The sequence below is a fragment of the Manis pentadactyla genome, chromosome 7 (genome assembly GCF_030020395.1).
Source record: "Manis pentadactyla isolate mManPen7 chromosome 7, mManPen7.hap1, whole genome shotgun sequence".
Lineage (NCBI taxonomy): Eukaryota > Metazoa > Chordata > Mammalia > Pholidota > Manidae > Manis > Manis pentadactyla.
The window spans coordinates 54,224,656-54,249,037 of NC_080025.1; the positions used below are offsets into that span (position 1 = coordinate 54,224,656).

At 41.8% G+C, this 24,382-nt stretch overlaps 1 protein-coding gene across 2 annotated transcripts in view; it reads left to right on the top strand.

The window, feature by feature from the left end:
- AMPH (amphiphysin) overlaps window positions 1-24,382 on the top strand; it is a 228,175-nt gene that overhangs the window by 70,141 nt on the left and 133,652 nt on the right. The gene's annotated exons all lie outside the window — the stretch shown is intronic.

Here is a 24,382-nt window from a genome sequence, read left to right on the forward strand (position 1 = left end):
CTGCAGGGATTCCTTACATCTTGCCAGCTAGGCCACACACTGAAAACAGTGCTTATTATATTTTGTCTGGAAATCTGGGGTGGAAGGGTTGTCTTAGATTTCTAGCTCACTATAATGTAAAAAGCAGAAATGCCAATAAAAAACTTAACTCATTCCCCATTTTGGTATATGTGGTTTGTCTCTGCCATTTTGCTAGGTAAAGTTATATGTAACTTTATATGTAAGTAAAGTTATAATGAGCATCCTTGTAGAGAAAACTTTGGAAATCTCTATGATGAATTCCTTAGTGTATTCATAGGAGTAGAATTTCTGGGTCACTGAATATAGACATTTTTAAGGATTTTGATAGGTGGTGCCAAACTATACTCCAGAAAGACTGAATGAGATTATACCCTCAACAATGCTCATATCTTTGTTGTCGGTCTCTAGAGAACATGAGTAGAGTTCTTCTGAGGCAGCATATGGGGCAGGCAGTAGGCCTAGGATGCCCTGGGTGCTATTCAAGTCTCAGATATGTTTTGTTTTCTACTGAACACTGGAGATGAGCAATCGCCATTGACTCAAGCCCAAGGTCCTCTGGGCTTCAAAGGGAAGAGGCTAAGGGGAGCTTGGTGAAAACACCTGGAAATTGGCTCTCTGCATCCTCTGTTGTCAGGAAGCCAGTTGCAGCCAGGTGGGCGAAGTGGAGGAGTGTGGGTAATGGAACATGATGTAGCAGAAAGGGCCCAGCGCTCATCTGCAGGCCTCTTCTATCTCCAGCACGTTAGGAGAAGTGCTTCCTTTTAGAGGCAGCATCCAGCGATGCTTGAAGAACCGGGCTCCTCAGTTATGACCTATGTTCAATACTCAACAATTGGCTAAATGTGTAAGTGACCTATCACCTCTTCTGTAGCAAAGGCAAAATTCTTTTCCAGCCTGCATACTTGGGGGATGACACTCCAAGCATGTGGCTGTGGCCTTCCCGAAGGGCCTTGCCTTTGAAAACCACCAGGCTCCATTTAATTTTTATTTTTTTAAATTGAACTATCATTGATATATAGTCTTATATGGGTTTGAAATATACAACACAGTGGTTAAATAGTTACTCACATTATGAAATCCTCACCCCCACTAGTGCAGTGACCATCTGTCAACATAGGAAGATATTACAGAATCATTGGTTATATTCTCCCTGCTGTACTACTATCCCTGTGGCTAACTTATACTATGATTGAGAATTTTTGTGCCCCTTTATCCCCCTCACCCTCCCCACCCACCAGGCCCAACCCCTCCCCCAGGGTAAACACCAGTCACTTCTCAGTGTCTATGAGTCTGCCGCTGTCTTGTTCATTTTGTTTTGTTTTGTTTTTATATTCCACAAAGAAGTGAAATCATATGGTATTTGTCTTCTTCAACAGGCTCCATTTTATATCGATTTGAATTTTGGAATTTTATTTTACAAAAATCAAATTCTGACAGCACTCAAGACCCTGTTAACCCTAGCAAAAGCTCATGACAATACTTAAGGGCCTTAATCTGAATGAATATCTGTTACCCTTCCTAGGGTGCAGGCTCTTTTTATAACTGGATTTTAGAACTTTGACTCAGTGTAATAGACATTTAAATGCACCCTGCTTGGTGTGTATTAACATGATATGTTTGGATCCTTAGCAGTTTGTTTGGTGAGACCAGTTTTGTTCTGTGATTATCTATATGGGCACATGTGCATTGAAACTGCAAATACAGCCACTACCCCACTGCAGGTTCAGGATGGGCACACCTGGACAGTGATCGCCAGGGCCAGAGAGGCTCTCGTGTTATCAGCCAGGGCTGGAAGAAAGCTGACTTCATCTCAGATGGATCAAGAGGCATTAGTGAGGACTGTTTGTGGAAGTGGGGGACATGTTAAGAGAATCACCTGAGGCTGGTAACAGCTGCAAGAAGCTGTAGCCACTATCAGGCCTACAGGGCTGAGCGGAGGCCCTGTGAGAGCTGGACTCCTGATGGACTGGTCTCCAGACAGGAGCTACAGGGGCGAAGGGGCAGAAGCCCTGCCAGAAACACAGCTCAGAGCTGGGCCTGGATCTTTCCTCACCTGCAGGTGCCCCCCACGGGCCCTGGAGCTGGAGGCGAGGGAGCTGGGGTGACCCAGTCCACTGGCCCAGGGGAGTATAGAGAATAGACTTAGGGCCGGCAGACGGTTAGGTCTCTGCAAGGTCTCAATGTGGGTGTGTTATACAGATGGTTTTCTTTCACTAATTGTCACCTAAATTGGCAAAGAGCAGCGGAGAAGAAGAGGAAAAGGTGAGAAAGCTTTAGTGTCTGCTTAGCCATCCTTTGGTTACTTGTGCACCAAAGTTCTTCCACCTCCCACCATTATTTACACCTGATAAATGCTGAATTATTAATACAGGGCAATTAATGATACTGATCATTAATGAGCTGTCAGTATCCCAGCTATCTGAGCTACACCTGGCAGGGGTTACAACATAGGGATTCTGTTTGGGAACAAGTGATTTTGGGGACCCTGTGTGGGACCTCGGGTTGGTAGACAAACAGGGAAGGGAGCCCCACAGAGCCTCCGTGACTTATCCTGGGTGACAGAGCTTCTGCATGGCTGAGCCAAGCTGTCTAATTATTTGTTTATGTTGCTGAGAGATGATTTACTTCTGGGTGTCATGTATTATATGAAATGATTGCTCCTTAGGAATAAGCTTAAGGACTTGCCCACATTTGGCAAATCAGGGCAAATCTGGTCCTCAGAATGGTCTGTGCAGCCCTGCTACCACAGAAGCCTGCCGGGTATCCTAATGCTGGCTGGCTTGAGGTGCTGGTTGTGAGGTGTCAGGCTCCCAGGCCTAGGTCTCTCTGCAGCCGCACAGGGACTCCCCAGGTGCATTTGGCAGCACATCAGTCTTGCAAGATACTCGTTTGACAAAAAGGTTCTCTGGGCAAAAATGTTTTGGACAGCACTACATTTTGCATCTCCTCTTGAAAATTCAGTGCCCTTGGTGTATTAAGGCCATATCAAGTCATCTAGTTTCCTGGTTAATTTTAAATGAATTGTTATTTAACTTTACATATATTTGAGTTTATCTTTTGTTTTTCCAACTAGTTAGGTAACCCTTTAGTTTGCCCCTTAACCCTCAGGAGAGCACGTCTGTAGAGTTGTATGCGGAAAGACAGCTTGTTTTAGGTGCTCATGCCCGCGCTTCAACCCCCAAGTACAGCACAAACATTTCCTCACTTCTTCCACGACCTGAGTTGATAGTGTAACAATTTATAAGCAGCGTTACGTCTCATAAGCAGCCTACGTGGGCTGTGCTGCTGTGTATCCCTCCCTCTGTCCTCTTCTGCTCCTCTTCCTCACAGAGCCTTTGGCTCTTCCTCCTGGACCTGGATGCATGGAGAGGGGAATTCGAGTCTTGGAGGCCCTGGGCATCCCTGGAAGAGAATTAGGTCTTTCACATTTTTTAGAGAGATACTTCCACAAAATGAAACTTTCTTTTGTTAATACTGGCTGCTTTTCCCAGTATTGATTCACTGTTAACCATGCTGTGGCATGCAGATCACTAGGTTAAAACCTTTTCCTCATTTTCTGCAAAAAAAAAAAAAAAAATACACCATCAGAGGACTTTTAACATAGAAACTGATTTGTTCTAATTTACAGCTATGACTGTCTGATGTTAAAAGCCCCTGCTTGCAGTCTGAGTTGCTTGAAACATTGGTGTTGAAATCCAAAACCAGATGCTGCTTATCTGGGTTCAGTTGTTGTTTCTGCATGAAAAAGCAGGAGCATCCCCCAGCGGTTTTGAGCAAGCCAGCGGTGACTTACCACTCTGGAGGATGGCCAAACTTCCTGGATACTCCTGTTTCATTTATTTGAAGTTGCTGAATGCCACTAAGCCAGAAACTCAAGTCTAAGCCACATAGTGTGGACAAAGATGTGATCGATCGGAATGATTCCCCTTCTCAGGGAGTGGTTTGCAGAATCATCTTATTATGAAACTCTAATTGTGGAGATTTCATTAAAGTGCAAATTAAACTGCAAGCAAGCAGAACCCAGTCACCCATCCAGAACATTTAACCATTTGGAAATTTTTCAGTTGTCTGTTGTGAGAGAATGGGAGAAATGTTAAACCAAGATCATGCCTTCATTCTAACGACCAGCATTCCATTGTAAGCCTGTGGTCAGTACTGCTTCAGTCTGATAACCCTATTTTTTTTTTTTCTGCATCTACAGCAAATGCTCAGAGTAATGGCTTTGGTTTTTTTCATTTACCTGTAAGATTTTACACTGAGTCTGTAATTTTTAGAGTAGGCTTCCCAAACGTGAATGTGCAGGTGAATTGCCTGGGGATGTTCTTAGCTGTAGACTGCAATCGGGTGAGTCTGGAATAGGCCCAGATTCTGCATTTCTAGCAAGCTGCTGGTGTGAGGACCCACTTTTGGTGGCATGGATTTAGAGAAAGAAACTCAAGTGAAGAATCAGTCAAATTCATCAAGATGACTAATTCTTAGAAGTGAGGCAGTAAGATTTGAAAGGTTCAAAGTGTTTATAGGTTTATAAGTAACTTCTTTCAGTTAACCTGGACATTGTATTGATCAGATGCTGATATAATTTCAGTTTTCTGAACTGTCCAAATATTAGGTATTATAAATTAAGGCTTTAACAGGCACATAGAAGCAGAAGGAAAAGAACCAGTGTTTTGGAAAGCAAACTCATATGTGTATGTGGATCTTTTTAAACAGAAGGCAGAGAAATACTTCTAGAGTATTACATATAATAAGGTGTGGTACTTTATTTATTATATTGCATATAATAAGGTGTATCTGTGAATCTAAAGTAATTATCTCATGAGCATGCAGTCTAAAGAAAGGGTTTTTATCCCAGAAACATGACCAGTTATTTCTGCAAAACCCCGGTCCCAGCTTTTGTATCTGTGAATCTAAAGTAATTATCTCATGAGCATGCAGTCTATAGAAAGGATTTTTATCCCAGAAACATGACCAGTTATTTCTGCAAAAACACAGTCCCAGCTTTTTTCTATGTTGATTTCTATTTTGTGGCTTCTGTGCTTTACACCAGGGACAGGGATTTGATTGCCCCAGGGACATGGAATAAGACTTATAGGGAGCTGGTTGTTTGTAGGGGCTGTTTACTTTTACTGTGCTCAGGATTTACTGTATACTAAGGTCAAAGATTTTGAATGAAGCTACCATTTTAGTAGAACAAAAGCAAGTCACCCTATCTTTCAGTTTCCTATTCTGAAAGTTTAGCAGTGTCTCTAAAGAGCTTTGGGGTGGAATATAGCATCCTTTATTCAAAACTGGTTTGGCTATTCTGTGTCTTTTACATTTCCGTATACATTTTTTAATTAGTTTGTCAGTTTCTTCAAAAAAACTTGCTGGGATTTTGGTTGTGATTACCTCAAATTCTCAGTGGTGGAAAATTGATGTATTAACACTGATGAAATGATGTGCAAACTCCTGTGATCAAAGTCCTGCCACCTTTTAGAAGGCAAACCCGCCCTTGAGATGCCTTCAGCTGAAGGCTGAAAATATCCTACTGAACACATTTTAATGGTTATTATCCTTTGCCAACTCTAGTTTCCTAAAAAGTGTCGGAGTTGGCAAAACCCATTGTGATGGAATTAGTGTGCCTGGACTTGCTGACCCTGTGGATTGCTTCTGGGAGGATGAATTGTACTGGCTTGTTTTTAGTATGTGACACAACAGTGGTACTTTTTTAGAAGTGTGTTTAACTGTTTTAATTTGTGATTTCTCCCAGCTGAGCAGTAACCAGGTAGTGAGAGATGCTGAGCTCTGAATTCTGAGGTCCAAATTCCTTTCCAGGATGCCAGGCAGGAAGGTTAAGGGAAGCCATCAGGTGGGATGGAAGGCCCCCGGGGCTGCAGCAGTGCGGCCTAAGGAGGAAGGGGAGGGAGCTGTGTTCTTGGGAGGACCAACTAAGAGGCAGAGGACTATGGCTCCTTCCCTGGTGGCTGGCAGGGAGGGAGCAGGGGAACCAGGGCCCCAGCCTCTTCCTTCTCCTGCCCTTCCATCTCCTGTTCTTGCTTCCCATTAGCTGACTCCAGACAGAAGCCAGAGGAATGGGCTGGGATGCAGTCCCTAAAGGTCTACTTCCTGGAGCACAAATGTGGGTGCGGTCTGGAGGGGTAAATGTACCGTATGCATTGCAGAAGTGTCTTCAAGCATGGTAGTCCCCCCTTATCCATGAGGGATAGAGTCCAGGACCCCTAGGGTATGCCTAAAATCAAGGATTGTGCTGAACCCTACATATACTGTGTGTTTTCTTACATGTACATACCTGTGGTAAAGTTCATTTTATAAATTAGGAACAGTAAGAGATTAACAATAACTAATAATAATAAAATATACTATAATAAAAATTACATGAATATGGTCTCTCTCATAAGATAATAAAATATCTTACTGCTGTATGCACCCTTCTTCCTGTGACGATGTGAGATGACAGAATGCTCATGTCACGAGACGCAGTGAGGCAGATAACGCAGGCATTGTGACATAGCGTAAGGTTGCTATTGACCTGACAGTATATCAGATGGAGGATCATCTGCTGGCCCACTGCTGACCTCGGGTAACTGAGATGGCAGAAAGGGAAACTGTGGTGGGGGTCCTGCTGTGCTTGCAGAGTATGCACAAGTAGTGAAAGACTTTTCCAGAAGCACCTTTCAGTTAAGCAAGTGTTGTATGAAAACAAGTATGATCTTCCAACCCATTCTATCATGCAGTATTTCTTACACAGTGAACTGTGCTTCTTAAAACATCCCCCTAAAGGATTCCCAAATGGTAGACAGGAGTCTTGGTCATATAGCTCAAAGCAGCATACTGTTAGTTAGCACAATTTATTTTAAAAACTCACACAAAGTTTGCATTTCACATGGTGATTCCAGCTCAAGAAGCCCACATTTAATCTGAAGAGTTGACCTTTTACAGAACAGTGTTTACTAGTTTCTCTTGAGCAATTCAGTTCATGTGGATCAGACTCTACTAACAGCTGCAGGAAATTGGAAAGCAAGGAATAAAATAAAAATAGAGAGATGTGTGCAGAATTAATTAGTGCTGCATTGTTGACTTGTTTCTTCGCTTGTTGGTTTATTTGTTTGCTGGTTTGTGGTGACTGCATGCTCTGTGCTGAGAAGTATTTTTAGCTCTCAGTGCCTGGAAGCAGGATGCTGTGTGTTGTGACAAGGGCAGTCCCCAGCCAGCCAGCAGCAGCCACCTTTTTCTTGTCCAAGCGTCGCCAGCCCCTTAGGTTGCCCCTCTGTGCCAGTGCCCTTTTGAGACGGGTTTATGAGGCACTTGAGAGTTCCTTCTGGAGCACAGATCTTTAAGAACAAACTGAGCTGAAAATACTGTGTCTGCCCTATATTGGGACTCATTTCCAGAGAAAGTATTGTTTGGTTTTCAGTCTATTAGCAATCTCTCTTTTTTTTTTCCACTTCCATTCAAACCTTCAATTTGTATAAATTTTTAAAAAATCAGATTATTTTTTACTTTCGGATTAGTAAACATTGAAGGTAGAAACTACCAGAGAAATATGCTGTTGGCCATCCATCCTGTTGGATCCATCTAAAATCCTTGGTAATGGTGACACCTGGCATTTGGGGTATATTGCCTGGCTTTTGGGGGGCCCTTTAAGAATGTGTGGTATTTGGGTGAGACTCCAGTCTGAGATTACACAGAGTATGTTTCCACAAGTACTCTTCATATCCCATAGCCTTTTTCTTTTTTTGCATTCATAACATGTTTTCAAGACAGGAAAAGGCAAGTTGCCAAAAGGCATTATTTAATTAAAAAAATAAAAGGAGAAGAGTTTGCATGTAGAGGGCTGATGGCCTTTGTCTTGCCTGAAGGTTTCAGCCCTGGGCAAGTTCACTCCTGATTTGGTAAAACTAAAAAGTAAGAATGGAATGTTCATGGGGGTGAAAGGGTTTATAGCGAACTTTATTCTCCCAGTGATGGCAGGTCAAGTGCTAGAAACCTGTCCACTCAGAGTGAGTCTGCATGCAGCAAGCCAGTCTCTGCCTCTGGGCCTCTCTGCCCCCGCAGCCGTCTCAGCCTCTATCCTGGGCGGCGCCACCACTCCAGCCTCTGCTCTCCTGCAACCGTGCAGCCCAGAGCCTTGGGTGGAGATCTTTATGTAGAGTCAGTAATAATATATTGCCCACACGTGTGCAGTGAGCCAGCAAGGGTCAGGAGAGAATCCTGGCCATAGGAACTTTCATTTTCTCTACGCCTTCCTGATGTTAGGCAGCAACCCCAGGCAGGACTACAGTGGGGACTTTGATGGGAGGATTCTGGTCACACTATCATTTCCACCAAAAAATGCTGTACTTTTAAATGACTTTTAGTCTTGAAAATCAGATCTACAGAGGGAAAAGCCAGCTGCTCTTGGTATTAGATCAGATTCCACCTGCAGTTCCCAGGCCCAGATTTTCCTGATCCAAGAGGAGATGCATTAGCAGATCTGATTGTGGCATTTGGTCTGCTTTGAATAAGGGTCATGTGGAAGAACTGCATTTCCTGCTGCTCTAAAACTGTCATCAGGTGCTTCAGTAATATGAAGGAGTAAGCCATAAAGAGCATTTCGAGAAATCAAGGCAGTTGCTCTAGGCTGTTGCATCAGCAATGTTGCTGACATGTGGTTCTCGGCAGTAGAGAACTGCTCAACAGACATTTATTGAGTTGCAGAAGGAGAATTGATGGCAAACCATGCTCTAAATAAAGACGGTTCCATAATCCTTGCAATGTCCCACTAGCTCTAAAAGATCCCTCAATATTGTAGAAGGTTGAAGATGTGACCTCAGCAATGCCCTGAACTGTCCTCAGAGTCTCATCCACTGGATGAGTGAATTGGGTTGCATAAAATCTGAGCTCCCTGTCAGCTCCTTTCTACTGCAGTTTAAGATGAAGATGTTAAATCAAGAAGAAAAAGAATTAACCCTTTCCAAGCACCTTTCAGAATCAGGCGTCAAATTGGGCACTTTTGCTGGCATTCTCATTTAATCTCACAATTAGTATTCTTCCCATTCTAAAGCATAGGAAACTGAGGCTTAATGAAGTTAAAAATCTTGCAGAGGTTATTCAGGTCTCTAGGTGACTGAGTAGAGCCCAGTTTTGTTTGATCTTTATACTTCTTTTCTTTCTGCTGGGACCACCCATGCTGTCTCTTAGAATTCAGAACAGTGGTCCTTCATGGAATGGAAGCCATGAGCCCCTCTTAATAAAAGGCATATTCCTATTATATTAGGTGTATAATTTCAGGTCATTCATGGACACCTTAGAATCTGTCTATGGGCTCAGATAGAGAGAGCGTTGCCTGGAGACAGGCCATGGTCATTTTCATTTTCCTAATGGGAGACCAACAAACCCAACTTGGTGTTTTTCACTCTGCAGTTCTTAGATGGAGAGATCTGTGCTGCTAGGATGGTTCCTGTAGGAGTATCTGTATTAAAGAAAGGGAAAGTTACCACTAGGGAGTAGCTGTAGGACCATAGGATCTCAAAATAGATAGATACATGCTTCAGGACTCACGAACAAGCCCCTACCATCCCTGAGTACTAAAGATGGTTTAGTATTGTCTGTGAAGATACCAATCATTCTAACATCTAACATTCCTGAGAATTACTGCTCAGCATTGAAGTAAAATTTCGCATGCATTTAATTATTTAATTTTCAAATCCACGCTATGAGGTAGGTACTAGTATTATCCTTAATTTACGATGAGAAAACTACCATAGGAAGATGAAGAATCTTGTCTGGGGCAAACTCTGAGGAAGCAGGGGTTGGATGTAAACCTGCATTCTTCAAACCCAGGGCCTACTTTGTCATTAATATGCTGTTCACGTCACTTCATTCCTACTCACAGGGAACATTCTCTGGTTTAGCTGTTTTCTTTTAAAACTTCTCTTAAATTAGACACTTCACATTCTTGGAACTTATACCTATGCTAATCAATCAAGAATTACTTCTCTCCCACAGTCTGAATTACTTTTGCTCTAAAATTTCATTATTTTCTCCCTAGATAAATCTGGCATAAGCAAAGAGAATCTCCCTACAAATGATCAAGGGATTTTGGATTCATATGAATTCTGCATCTGGTTTTGTAGTGAAGACCAGAGAAATCCATAAGGTGCATAGAGAGAAGAAATGGTTCCCTAAATTGTACTCCATTGAACAGTAACCATATAAGATGTTAATGGCTGTTGTGTGAACAAACATGTGGGAAACACAGGGGAAATAATATTATGCAAGTTTCTTTTTGCAGGATATCTTAGAAACTTTAATATGCTAATGGTGATTAGGGAAATCATGAAAGGCTTTTGAATTATGTCAGGTGGAGTACAGTTGACTGTAGTCCAATATATTCTCCATCTTTATGTAAATTCATTTCAGCATTCCTCATTGCCTATATTTGTGGATTCTTTGACTTCTTGGAAGTGGTAACATCTTACTAGTTCCCTCATTAATTATTTAGTTAAAACATGATCTTAGACACATGTTCACTCAATATTTTATGGCATTGAGATTTTCTCTTTTTTACCCTTTAACAATATTTGATATTCTGCCCAGGAATATATAGTATTTGCTATTTTTCAAACATATCTGATCCTGAAATTTTATTTATTTATTTATTTGTATAGAAATTACTGAGATTATGTCTCATGGAACACTCTTTAGGAAACATTGCTTCAGGAAAACTAAATCAAACCAGTAGTTAAAACCAAATTTCAGCCTTATATAAACTTAGAAAATGCCTGCAAAGTAGAAAGGGGTTAGGCATTCTTATTCTGAAAGTTCTCAGTCCTACCTATTACCAAAGATTTTTGTCCAGGTCCTGAACACACTGTCTTACTGTTTTTTTCAGTCATACCTGAATTTGCCCATCTCAGCCTTTCAATTCACCTCTTGAAATATGGGAGAAAGATTGTTGACAAAGTATAACAGAACTTCCAAAAATCTTTCCTATGATTTCTAATTAATTAGTGAATAGTCTTGGCATGTAAACTATGTTGCCAGAATAAGAGGGAAGTTGGCGAGGTTTCTTAAAAATATGTTCAGTGATGCAAAGATTATGGGCTGCCAGGAACTCATGAAGGTGGGTGGTGGCAAGAGCAGGATGTTTAGTGTTGTTGGGTCAGAAAAGGTATAATAAGCAAGGACCTGAACCTGGACATGAGGCAGTCAAGGGCGGGGACAGCCATAGTGGGTCCATGTCTGTATTATGCTCCCTAGGAGTTTGTCGTTTTTCCTAATGGAAGGATTTTGTCTTGACATCTGTGGAATCAAGTGAGGTCGTTTTGTTTTGTTTTGTTTTTCTGTACCACTCGTTGCTGCTCCAGTGAGTCAGTCTTTATGGCCTGATCTTACAAGGAGGTAATGTCCTCCTATACCTTTTGCTAGTCAGAGGTGATGCTGGGGTTCTTGTTCACGAAGCCAAAGAATGAGCTTCACAAACACTCAAGGTAGGAGAGCAAGGTACAGGCTTTTATTTAGAGATAAAGTGAGAGGACAGAGCTCCTGGCTCACTCCAGGAGGGGTCAAGAGAGTCCAGGGTGGTGCATTGTCTAGGGGTTTTATAGGCAGTTTAGGATTTTTGAGAATATGAAAAAAGCTTAGGGGTGTGGACTTGTTAGGTAATCCCTGAATATTTAGAATTGATTTAACACAAGCAACTTCCTGCTCTGATGATTTCTCCCTGAGATACCAGCATCTTGGTCTGCAGGCATATGAAACAAGGCCACCTGCTTAGCCGCCAAGGTGGGCTGAGGTATTGTTTGCTAAAGAGTTAGGAATTTCTAATGTCTTAACTTCTTCAGTATTAAAATGCAATCTTATCTTTAAGGTGGAATCCTTCTTGCCTTTTACTGTGTTGTTTATGGCTGGGCCTGCATGCTAAATTAGTTTGCCCAGTTTGTCAAATCACTTCATCAGATCTGAAGGAGGGAAGACAGCACATAGGCCTGGGCCTTTAGCATGTTAAAGTGAATCTTACACATGATTATAAATGATTAGCATAATAGAAACATATGCAACTTTCTTTATCTGGGATATATTAACTGATCTCACTGAATAATGACTCTAGAGCTGAATGTTTAACACAGAGTTTTGGTAGGGGGTTTCCTTGCATGTAGTTACATTGCTCTGACCACAAATGTCCTGCCTTGCTTTGTCCAGAGGCCCTCACTCTGCTCTGACTACACCCATGGTCCCTGTCTCAGAGGCACATTGGAAGATTTCTCTGACTGAGTTGAATGGGGAGAAGGCATAGTTTGTGTAAATCTGCAGCCCCTTGTCCAAGGTATTTGAATAAATGCAATAACCTTTTTTGGATGGAGATGGTATCAGATGGCTTCCACTTACCAAAAGTATGGATCAAGAATTATATGAGCGTTCCTGACAATATGATATAGTCATTGTGGGTGGATTATAGAAATGGAGGCAAATGGCTTTGTTGTCAAGGAAAAATATGGCCACCAGACTGTGTTGCTTTCCTTGTTGCTGTCCTAAAGGTGCTATAGCCTAGGGGTTAGAAACTGACTCTGGACTCAAATTGTCTGCCTTGAGTCAGGGCTTGGTTGTACACTACCTCTGTGACTGTGGTCAGTTACTTAACCTCTCCAATTGTCAGTATTGTCATTGGTAGAATGAAGATTATCACTGTAAACTAACTCACAAAATTGTTGGGAGGATTAAATTGATTTTTCGATGTAATGCACTTAGAACTGACCTTGATATGTAGTTGATCCCTGAATAACATGGGTTTGAACTTCACAGATCCACTTATATGTGATTTTTTTTTCAGTAAATATATTGGAATTTTTTTTTTGAGATTTGCAACAACTTGAAAAAATTTAATTTTCTCTAGCTTTATTGTAAGAATGCAATAGACAATACATTTAACACAAAAAATATGTCTTAATCAGCTGTTTATCAGTAAGGCTTCCAGTCAACACAAACAGAAGGCTATTAGTAGCAAAGTTTTTGGGGAGTGAACAGTCGTATGTGGGTTTTTGACTGGACTAGGGACTGACACTCCTAACCCCTGTGTTGTTTAAGGGTCAACTGTATTTTAAATCCCCATAGATGATAGCTAATAAATTAGGGAATTGTGGAGTTATTAAGGTGGGGCACTTTCACCAAAGAAGAAAAACAAGAACGTCCTTTCTCTCTTCTCTGTGCTCTCCTTTTCATCAGTTCCCCACTCATCAGCACTCACAGCCCCCTCTTGCCTTAGGCATTTTGCAGTCCCTGTTGAAATCCTGGGTAGAGTTTTGTGGACTTCTTGTTCTACTGACGTCAACGTCTTCCTTCATATTTGTATTGCAGGTCAGTGTTTGCAAATTGCTGATTCATCTTCTGCTGGGACAGTAGGTGACTGAGGTCACAGAGACTGCCTGAGGAGTGTGTACAGGAGTCGGGGACAGAACTTCTCCCTGGTGGATCGCCACTACAGCCACCTGTGTTTGCAGCAGCTCCTCTATAGGCTGATTGCCACTGGTTCAGCAGACATTTTTTTTTCTCAAACATCTGGTCAGTGGTAAATGGAAGAATATCTTCCCTTAGCTAAGGAGCATGAGAGCTAATGTAAATGACCTAATGTGCATGGAGGATCACTGTGTTACTCTGCACAATATTGGCATGAGACGGTACCATCTGTCAGGGGCCACTGGAGAAGAAAATAATCTGATCCCTCTCAGAGGGCTCAGGGTGACTTGAAGGCTTCCCAGACTTCCATGTCACTGAATTCTTGTGTTAATGAAATATTCTGGGTTGGGTCCTAGAGGTTCTGGTATCACTGAAATATTCTGAGTTGGATCCTAGAGGTATCTGGTTTCATAGAAATGTAGTTCTGAGACAAGGTGACCAATCCTGAGGCACCTGGCTCCCTGGAGGAGAGAGGGCATTGGATGTTGGGACTCAGAGTCCATTCATCTTTGCTAGATCAGTTTTCCTCAGGCTATCTTCTCCCCACCAAGAATATTCTTTTTTAAGTCAGAGGACTAAGATGTCCTCAACTTCATAGATTTGGAAGGACAGAGGAGAACAGAATTCTGGAGCATGGTACCTGAGCAAGTAGATGTGTGATTGAAAGCCACTTTGTCTGGTGCTTACTGTATCTGTGCTTTGGGGTCCTTCTCACTTCCTCTCTGTCCCAGGCTCCTGAACTTTCTTTCCTCTGTTGCTTTATAATTTCCAATTGCCTCTATCTCACTTAAGATAAATCTGCTCATCTCTGAGACTTGAAGTTTCTCTCTGCTGTATGTAATTCTCAAACCTCTTAAGTCTGAAGGCAACTCACATGGACAGAAGGCTATGAACATTCCCTCCACCATCTATTCTTTCTTACCTCCCCACAAGTGTTTTCTGGAATTAGCAGGAAGGCTCATGCCAGCCTCTGAGAGGCTTTGATGACATGATAGCGAATGAATTGTTGAAATCTGCTAGAGCAAAGGTTGGGTGTCATGGTGGTGTGGAAATATGTCCACAAAGGACCAGGTGGAGGGCAGAGTGCAGGACCCTGATGGGAACATGAACCACACCAAAGGATGATTTGTCTGGTTCCTCTCAAGTTAGGGTACATTAAATCTACTTCTTTAAGCCCTGAAACACCCAGAAAGAGGTGGGAGGCCAGGCGCCATGGAGTTTGGGAGATAGTGTACTACATGCCCAGAGGACATTTCAGGACAAGCAGCTGTAACACTTGCATGCACCTGATTGCCTCCCTAAGGTCATGACCTAGGACCAAACTGGGAGCCAAACTGCCATAAACTAGGAACTTTGCACAGTGTCAGAGTGAGCACTTAATGAATGCCCTCTGAACTTGCAGATGGAGAGGTGGGTGTATGGACAGATGAATGGATGAGTCATCTGGGGATGGGCGGCGGTGGAAGACCCACTGTAGAAGAGGCCATGCTCATCCCATGTAGCTGAGTCCTGGTTTCTATATATAACGTATACATAATTTCATATGCTTTTTTAATAATGATAGAAAACATGAAGAAAGGGGTGCCTCCTTGTTTAGAGAAGCCAAATTGTACAATTCTCTTGTTGACTTAAGGAAGCATAAGTCCCACAGATTTGGAAGTTTGTCTAGTCTGAGCCCTCATCAAGTGCATGAATCCCAACTGCCAGTCCTACAGGATCCTTTTAGCCATCACCCTTGCCCCACTACCAACTGCATGAGCACATGACACCCCCATAGTCTTCATCTTGAATTCTCTTACAGTCTGCATCCTTTTCTCTTCTCAGTTGCCCCATATCTGATAGTAGGACTAGCTTTCTCGTCTGGCATCACACCTCACCACAGGTTGACCCTGCTTTGACTTTCCCCCCCAATGAACAGCAGTCGTTCCCATGTGGAATGGAAGATGGTGAACCTGTTCTTTGACGTAAAATGCCAATTACTTTTTTGAAAACTGCCAACATGGTATTCCTGATCTTAAAATATTAAGACAGGGCAATTATTCTCTGCTACTGCAGTAGTCAAAATTTAGTTTGCACTGGCCTATGAGGATTTGAAACTTGATCAGAATTTCACAGTGTGGGGAAATGGTTGAAATCCAAGAGTTCTAAATTTTGGGGGCCCTGACTTGGGCACTAGAGAAGAATGTAAGATTCACCTCCTAGTAGGTGCCTTGCAACCCGCACCGAGGAGACGCTGAAGGAGGCTTTATTAGTTAAAATACCAAGTCACCATGGTCCTGCCCTTCCTCCCTGTTTAATTTTTTCACTTGCCTGTGGCATGACGTCTTTGAGGATCAGATCAGAACTGCTGAGCACAGGGCTAAGAGTGACAGGATGAGCACACAACTAACTCTGGATGGAGATTTCAGAATCTCCCTGAAAAGGAAGACAGTTTGAAAAAGCTTATTCAAGTTAGAATATCATTTTTACACTTGAAAATGGTGGAACAAAAGTAACAACAAAAATCCTATTGTTTTAGAATAATAAAGTGTCAATGTAGATGAAATTACCTGTGAAGGGAAAGAGCTAAGTCCTAAACCAAAATGCATGAGGCACTGAATTTTCTTCCTTTTGCCTGTAGGTGGAAGATGTGTTGTCAAAATCAGATGCATGAATGTGTAGTAATCCTCCTATAACTTCAATGGTGCCAAACTGTTCAGGCTTAATTGGTATTTTCAGCACCGCCAATGGAGAGGTGAATGAGGGAGGCCACCTAGATTACGAACTCACTGTCAGATAATGTGACACAAAACAAGGTAAAAGATGTATTTCTCATCATCTCTGTTCGAGGTTTCAGTGTCTTTGATGTCTTAAGAAATTTTCTGTGTAGCAGTTCAATCTTATCACCTATATCGAGGCTGCTGGAGAAAAAGCACAAACCTGCTTAGATGTGGGCAGCTGCACATCCATGGTTTCTGCCTCAGCTGGATCGCGTGTTTCTGGTTTTTACCTTTTCCAGTCCCACATCAAAACTGTTGCCCTCTCCCTGGGGTCTTGGGTTCTCAGCAGATGATCTGCTCAACCTCTGCAGCAGACCCCTGAGGTCACCCTGGCTTCTTTTCTGCCCTTCTCCCTTCCATCGCATAGGCCACCAAGTTCCCTAGATGGTACCGCGTGTGGGTGTGTTTCCTGGGTTCCCAGCTCAGGCCCTGCCATGTTCTTTGGTCTCCTCATTAGTCTCATTCTCCAGTCTCGCTGTCTTCTGATCTGTCAGTGTTGTCACCAGGGAGCACAAAATCTAATCACGTGACTGCCTCCTGGGAAGAAAATTGGAATCCTTAGTCTGGCGGTACTAGGCCTTTTGGTAGTCTGCCCTCTGCCTGCACGTCAGCCTGTCCAGCCGGTTCCACATCCACACCTCGTGCTTCTCTGCTGTCACTCTCACAGTCTCAGCAGGCAGCTCGCATTTCTACAGCCCCCTTGCATAGTGTGGGCATGCAGCTCTTCAGTCAGTCATCATAAATTGGAGATATAAATAAGCAGACTTTCTGCCTACTATTCATTATGATTTGCATTCTTCTCCAGGGGAAAATGTCTAACATGATACATTTAATTTGGATTCATGAATTTGAAGATATTTGAAGTTAGAATTCAAATTAGAAGAATTTATTCTGTTCACCTATTTGGTGGATAAATCTCTTCCATGGCACCTCTAACTATTGTTTAAGCTCAAAAAGCTCTTCGGACTGTGAGTTCATTACCTCTGCCAACAAACTATTTAATTTTCAGAAAACCATGATAATAATTTTTGTGCAAAATTTTTCTTTGTATACCTCCTACTTGCTAATGCTAGTTCTTGATTTTGGTTTCTGATGGAACAAATTGCTTCTTCTTTATTGTGAAGGTCCTACAGGTATTTGAAGACAGTTGCCCTCTTTTCCATGTTGTCTTCCCTTCTCACTGGTAATATGCTAGTGTATCAAATATGCCTCTTACCTCATGGCATCCTCTCTCTGCCTTTCTGGGCACTCCTTTAGCTGGCTCCAGGTTGTCAACGTGTTTAGTCATTCACCGCCTCGTGCGCAGGCAGAGAGCAGCCAGGACTGCCTTTCTGGCAGCCAGCACGCTCACTCGTGCAGCCTGAGATGACCTGCGGTGCTTTGGCAGTGTTTCGTTGACTCATACTGACCATCTGCTGAAGTCATTCCTCATTGTTACTTAAGGGCAGACACCATGCTTTCCGAGCATCTGTCCCGTAGCATTTTGGTTGAAAGATGAATACATATATCTTAACACTTGCACCATTATATTCTTGACCTAAATTTTATCCCTGTTGAATTTCATCTTGTTAGAAAAGGTCTTTTTGTGAATCCTGATTCTTGTCATATAACATTATCCAATATCCTCCACAGCTTTTGGTCAATGTAAATTTATACCAGTGATGAAATTACTCAGCTGGGTTAGATGACACTATTTATAATAATAGTAGAGCCTTATTGAGCATTATTTATATTTCAGGCATCATAGCTCAACATATCCATGATAGTTCTACACAGTGCTGTGAAGGAAGTCCTGGTAACACCTTCACCTTCCACGTGAGCCACTGAATCAGGTGTAGGTCCCTGATGGCTGCCACTGGAAATCCTTCTTCTAGCTGATATTAATTCACTCATCCATATCTCTTGAGGAGAGGTTTTCAACCAGTTACTAAGAAACTGCTTATTTGAACTAGAATCTAATACATAAATCTCTTATGTGCAGGACATCAGTGGGGGTAAACTCCTGTTTATTTATCTTTATGAATTTCCCTGATTACTTTAATGACATAGAACCATTGAGAAAATTATGGAAAATACAGGAAGTTTTTTCTGTATTTTCAAGAGAAAAATAATCACACTGAGTCTTATCATCCAGAATAACCACTACTTTTAACTTTAAAATATTTTTGTCTTCTTTTTTTATATTTACATATGATCTCATATTTCTTATGCTTATCAATTTATTCCCCAGCTACAGTACCCAATTCACTTAAAAAAATGCACTATTTTCTGCTCTTTCAAAGACAGAGAGGAGATTATTGGTTAATAGAGTGATTATTTGTCCTTTTAAGATTTATGTTACAAGGTCCCTCCTAGTAACTTTTAGCTTTTTAAAAATAACAAGTTTGCAATGAGGGATAACATAACTTCCACATTATTCATATGTGATACTGGTTTGTGAAATGAAATTGAGTGATATTGAACACTTGGTTATATGTGTGAATCTGCATATAATTTTATATTTTAAAAAATCTTTATTAATGCCAAAAGAAGGAATAAAAGCATATGTTACAAATAATCAGTTCTAGAACAGAATAAAACAGTCATTTTCTTATCTACCTGGAATGATTACAGTTTTCCTCCAAAAACTGAAGAAATCTGCATTGACTTTATTTATTGGGTAAATATTTTGATACTTGGGTTTATTTAAAACATTATAAACTGTGAATGGGGAAAAGATATGGTCTAAGAAAATGTCAAGTAAAAAGGACACGTTTATATTTATTTTGTTACTCAGGGAAATGTCTTCTGTTTATTCCTGAAGTATAATATTATTTGTCTGTTTTCCTACTTATATTTTTAAACACAGCAAGTACAATTTGTTACTTGCATTTTGCTAAATCACTTTCCTCTGAAGGAATCATTTATGCATTTTGGATGATTGTTGCTTCACCACTGCATACATACTGCTTCCTCTTCCAAAATGCTTCTGTTTCAGCCCAGAACAGTTCTGCTTATTTGAGCACCATTAGAATGAACCCTGTCTGTGCATCTGCCCTTTTTTCCTTCTTCTGACTAAGTCTACAGAGTAGATCGCTTTCTTCCAGTTCACTCATCTTCTCCTCTCCTCTTTGCATTCTCTTCTGGAAAGGCTTATTGAATCAAATGATGCTTATTTGCCCAAAAAAGAGTTCCTTCAATTTGTATTTCTTTTTCTGGGAGGAAATTTGGATTTGTGGCCATTCAGGTTGTTCCAGAATAGCTGGCAACTCAAGGGGTGTAACTGCATTTGAGACAGGCTTAAATTCTATCTCCTGGTGCTGAGCTTGCCAGGAGCGATGGTAGAGCAGAGTGAACGCTGCAAAGTCAGGTGGGCCTGTGCTCGACACTGCACACTGGCCAGATTCACGTTCCTTTGAGGCGTGTGGTTCCACTAGTAGTGGCATGATGCCTACATACAAACAAATAAAAAGCAAGATGATGGTACTAAGAGTGGCCGACCATTAACAAACATTTAGTATATATATCAGGAACTCTGCTAAATACTCAAATGAGTTCTTGTTAATAATTTGAAACAATTGTACAAAGTAGGTAATGTTATCCCATTAAAATGTATCTCATTATGTAATATATTAATATTATATTCCATTTACAGATGAGAAGTTTGGAGAGGCTGAGTGCTATGTAGTAACAGGGACTCACTCAGGTCCATTAGACATGCCACAGTGGCTGCAGGAGAAGGCAGGCTTTTAAAACCACACTGTCATCTCTATCAATTCCCCTCTCCCCTCCCCCCAAGTCCTCACAAAGAAGCCTACAGTCTAATTTAACAATGTGTGTCTGCAGACACAGCTTTAGGAGATTTCCTGAGAACTTTCTCCACTCAACAGGATTACCACCTCTGAGTCCATCTGTGTAGGAGTTTTGGAGCCCCCACTGCTTTATAGCATGTGCTCCTAACCTAATCTTTGAAGATAAGCTAAGTGCAACATACAAATGTAATAAAATGTATTGACAAAGTTAGGGCAAGTGTATGAAGTGTCAGTAGTATGGTGTATCCTTGCTTAGGTTAGAATCTTGATTCTTACAGTGACTAGTTTTGTGACCATTGGGCCAGTTCCTTAAACTCAGTGTTGCGTTTTCCTCATCTGTAAAATGGGTATAATGGCACCCACCCTATAGGGTTATTGTGGGAATGCAATGAGTTAACATACCTGAAGTCCTTAGAACAGTGTCTGGAGCACTTAAAGCCCAATCACTGTATTATTATGGACTAACGGGTAGCCGATAACTATAGGAATTTTGGTGGTAGGCTAAATGGGGAGAAAGTAATGCTGCATCTCAGACTGGACTGGTCAGGCTTCAGGATTAAATGATGGGAGAAAGATTTCTGAAGGGTGGGGATGGTGAGAAGAGTCAATATAGTAATGAAATACTGCTTAAAGAAAGGTCGGAGCCTTGAGAAACATAACTTTATCTTAAGGTAGGGATTGTGAGTAGGTTTCAACTCACAGGCCAAGTTAGATTCATTCAGTGCAAAACTATTCTGAGGTCAGGTCTAGATCCAGCAGGGTAGAATGCTGTAGTAAATCAGGATCTCCAAAGGCATTGGAATGTGACAGCATGCATGTCAAATAGTTGCCTTTCTACCTCTAAATGACTTTCCAGGGACTAGGGCCTCATTGTCTTACAGGCCCTCCAGTCACTATTCTTTCTGCTGCATGCTGCCTCCCTTGATATGGAAGAAGAATGTAGAGAGGGTAATGGGACTTGGGAATCATTCATGAGAAATTAGGATCTGGTTCAAGAAACCATAGTAGGATGTGAAGGAGGGAAATCATATGTCCAGAGGGGCATGTTAGAAAAGAGAGCTTGGCAATATTGGGAAAATTAGAAGAGAGGCACTGATGGTAGAATCTCAGGGCTCAGCAACATGAGTCTTTAATCTCAAGTAAGAGATTTAAAATGCACAGGCAGAAAAGAAGAGAAACGGAAGTTCTGTTATTGGTGAGAAGAATCACAAGGGTTTTTGATGGCCTGATTGAATAGGTGGAAATAAAGACAAATAATGCAGCACCTGTTATGGATACACTGCCTGTGTGGATACCAGGGGACTTGGACATTTATATTTCAGGACCATGTCACAGAGCTTCAGTACTGCTGCTGGGAGGAAGGCACTGCAAGGAGCTGGGTGGGAGGACTGGGTCTGGATCTGGGTTCTGCTACTTGCAAAGGGAATGATCTTGGGCAGGTTGCTTGACCTCTCAGAGTCTCAGTTCATCCATCTGTAAACAGGGGTGAGCATTCTCCCGTGGGGATCAACGGAAATAATGGACGCAGCTCCCTTATGTAGTGACTGGCACAGAGAGTTCCTAACGAAGGCAGGGTCCCTTCCTGCCTCTGTCCCCGACCTTCCCTCCCTCCTCCGTGGCTGCCGCCATCAGAGCAGCTGGCATCAGGATGTGGGTGTGCCAGACTCAGAGAGTTCTGGATCCTTTGCTATTCTCCTTGGAAGAGAGAACGTGGGCTTGTGGTGGCATCCAGTTGAAATTCCTATGTCTCTCTGTACACCTGGGAGCAGTTTTTGTTGTGTAGGCTACTTTAGTTATACTACGCAATTTATGGAAACTGGAAAGCAAGGACTCATGATTTAAAATTTAAGTGACGGACTTTTGGCCAGGGGTCTGTGAAAGCTTGCCTCCACAGCTGTGGACATGCCCCCTCACAGGTAGGCCTTTCTTAGAGTACAGTAGCCTTCAGGACTCTGGAGTGAGAATCCGAGTATAATAGTGATGATGAATAATTCCCATTTGCTTCCTGGGAGAAGGAAAAGGCTACGTGGGCGTGGCGACAATGCTGTCAGACCTCAGAAAGGGGATTTTCCTGAGGGGCTCCAGTAAGCCACTTACCCACTACGTGAGCCTGTTTCATCATCTGTCGTTTGGATTAAATAAGAACCAGAGAGGGGCACTGAGAGATTAAAGCTGCAACATGGAAATCACTCTCTGTGGTTTGAGGCACATAGTGGGTGCTCAGCAAACATCTGCCTCTCTTCCCCCACCCGCTGAGATGAGAGTCCCTTTTCACTAGCAAATGGCTCTAGAACTGAGGATTCGACTGTTGCTTGCTTGCTTGGAAGTTTGATCTCCTTTCCTGGCCTTTGTGCACTGCTGCATCAGGTGCGGCGTTACCACTTCTCAAAGACTTACCTGATCTAGAGTAACGAGACAGTTATGAATTAGTAGATTTTCAGAGTTAGGAAAAAAAAGTCATGTGGTAAATGCTAGGTATCTTTTCCCCATTACCTTTGGAGTATGTGTATGTGTGTATGAAGAGATCATTTGGGAAACCTAGCTTTAAAATAAGCATTTTTTTAAAAGGGTAGAAAGAAGAAAGATGCAATCAAGAGAGCTTCTTATTTCTTAAAGTTATTTTAGAATGAAACTATAGGGAGTAGATGGGAAGAGATCTTGTAACAAGACCAAGAATCCCTATGTCATTAGATTTTACTTCTTTTGAGAATGTGGCCTGTGAAATTTTGCCTCGCCGTATCTCTCTTAAAATAGTAACGAAATAATACTAACAATATTTTGTATTTATATAACATTTCTAAGCTGGCCCTGTTGTGTAGTTTCTCAAAAGTTCAAGATAAGATTTTCATATAAATGTAAAATAAGTGTGTCACAGATTTTATTTAGCTTATTAATTAATGAGGTGTCCAGTAAGATGTTAAAATTGGTTGAAAGAATATTTGAGGAGTTCAGTATTTATGGGCTGTTTAATAAAGAGATTTTAGAATAAGATCTGAGTTAGTTACAAAACTGGTTAATGTCCTATAGGATCATAATCTATAATCTTTGGGGTTATTCTTTCCATTGAACAGAAACGGTTTGCGTCTTTTCCTGACAAAAGTCTTCCCGTTAACCTCTGACTATTGAGCTGTAGAATAGCCCAGTCACAGGAAGCCAGTAAGAAGTACAAGTCCAGCACCGTGTTAAGGGCGCCAGTGATTTCTTTAGTCTCTTCTTAATTTTTTAGGTGGTTTTTGTCACTCTGTCTTTGCATTGAGAGTCCGTATTAAAAGGTCCTGATTTGTAAAAGGTTCTGTCTTTGATTTGAGTATACAAATTAGCATAATCTGATGCTAAGCCTTGTCACAAAAAGTGTTTGTGTGAGTATATGTTTTGATGCCAAATGTTTATGTTTCATAAAAATGTATTTGGTGATGCCAAATCAAATACCGGGGTGTGGGTATTCCAAGAAGGCAGTGTTTATGGAGTTTGTATATCATTGAATAAGTTGGTGTTTTAGGGACTGTCGAATAGTGACCCTGGTCGTGGCTGTCAGGGTCCTTCTGCTCTGTTCCAAAGTAACTTTCTGCTTTATCTCTAAGAACTAGTCCTGGTACCCAGTCCTGGGCTCCAGGAAAACAGAGCTGCTCTTGCCCAGTCCCACAGTGAATAATGATTTTCCCAAAGATCTTTGCTTGGGTGACTTCCTTGGCTAGAATGCAATGTGCCACCTTCCTGTCTGCTGGGATTTCCAGCACAGTTTGAGTGACCTCCACAGAGCATTCCCCAAAGACCTCAGTCATAACAGATGTTACTAATAATATTTGTAAACTCCTCACATTGTTTACTATGCATTGTATTTGATTTGCTATTTGTGAACCTGCCTCGTTTACTCCACTAGCTTATACATTTCTTAGGATCAAGTGCTGGAGCCTGGTTTTATTTGTCTTTGTATTTCTGGATGACTAGTGCTTAGCATGGGGCCTGGGGTGTTCCAGCGCCTCTTTAAGGGTTTATTGAGTTGAAGGGAATATCAGAAGATGGTGGGGGAGAACTTACCAGGGCTTGGCTCCAGTGATTCTAGTACCATCCCTATGAACTATGGCAATACTTCAGTCAGATAACTTCAGTTCACTGTGTAACAATCAACTGTGTACCTATTGCAAATCAAGCATTGTGCCAGGTGCTTTGGACAAACAGATAAGTCCTGGCTTTGTCTTTAAGTTATGTATAGCCTCCTGAAGGAAATATATGTAAATCAATAAATGCAGTGCGGTGTGGCATTTGCTCAAGGTTACACAGCTACGAGTGGCAGAATTGGGATTAAAATCCAGGTCTGTTCCACTCCAAAGCCATCAAGCCAACATGCTTCCAGGACAGAAAAATTAGCTGTGCTGA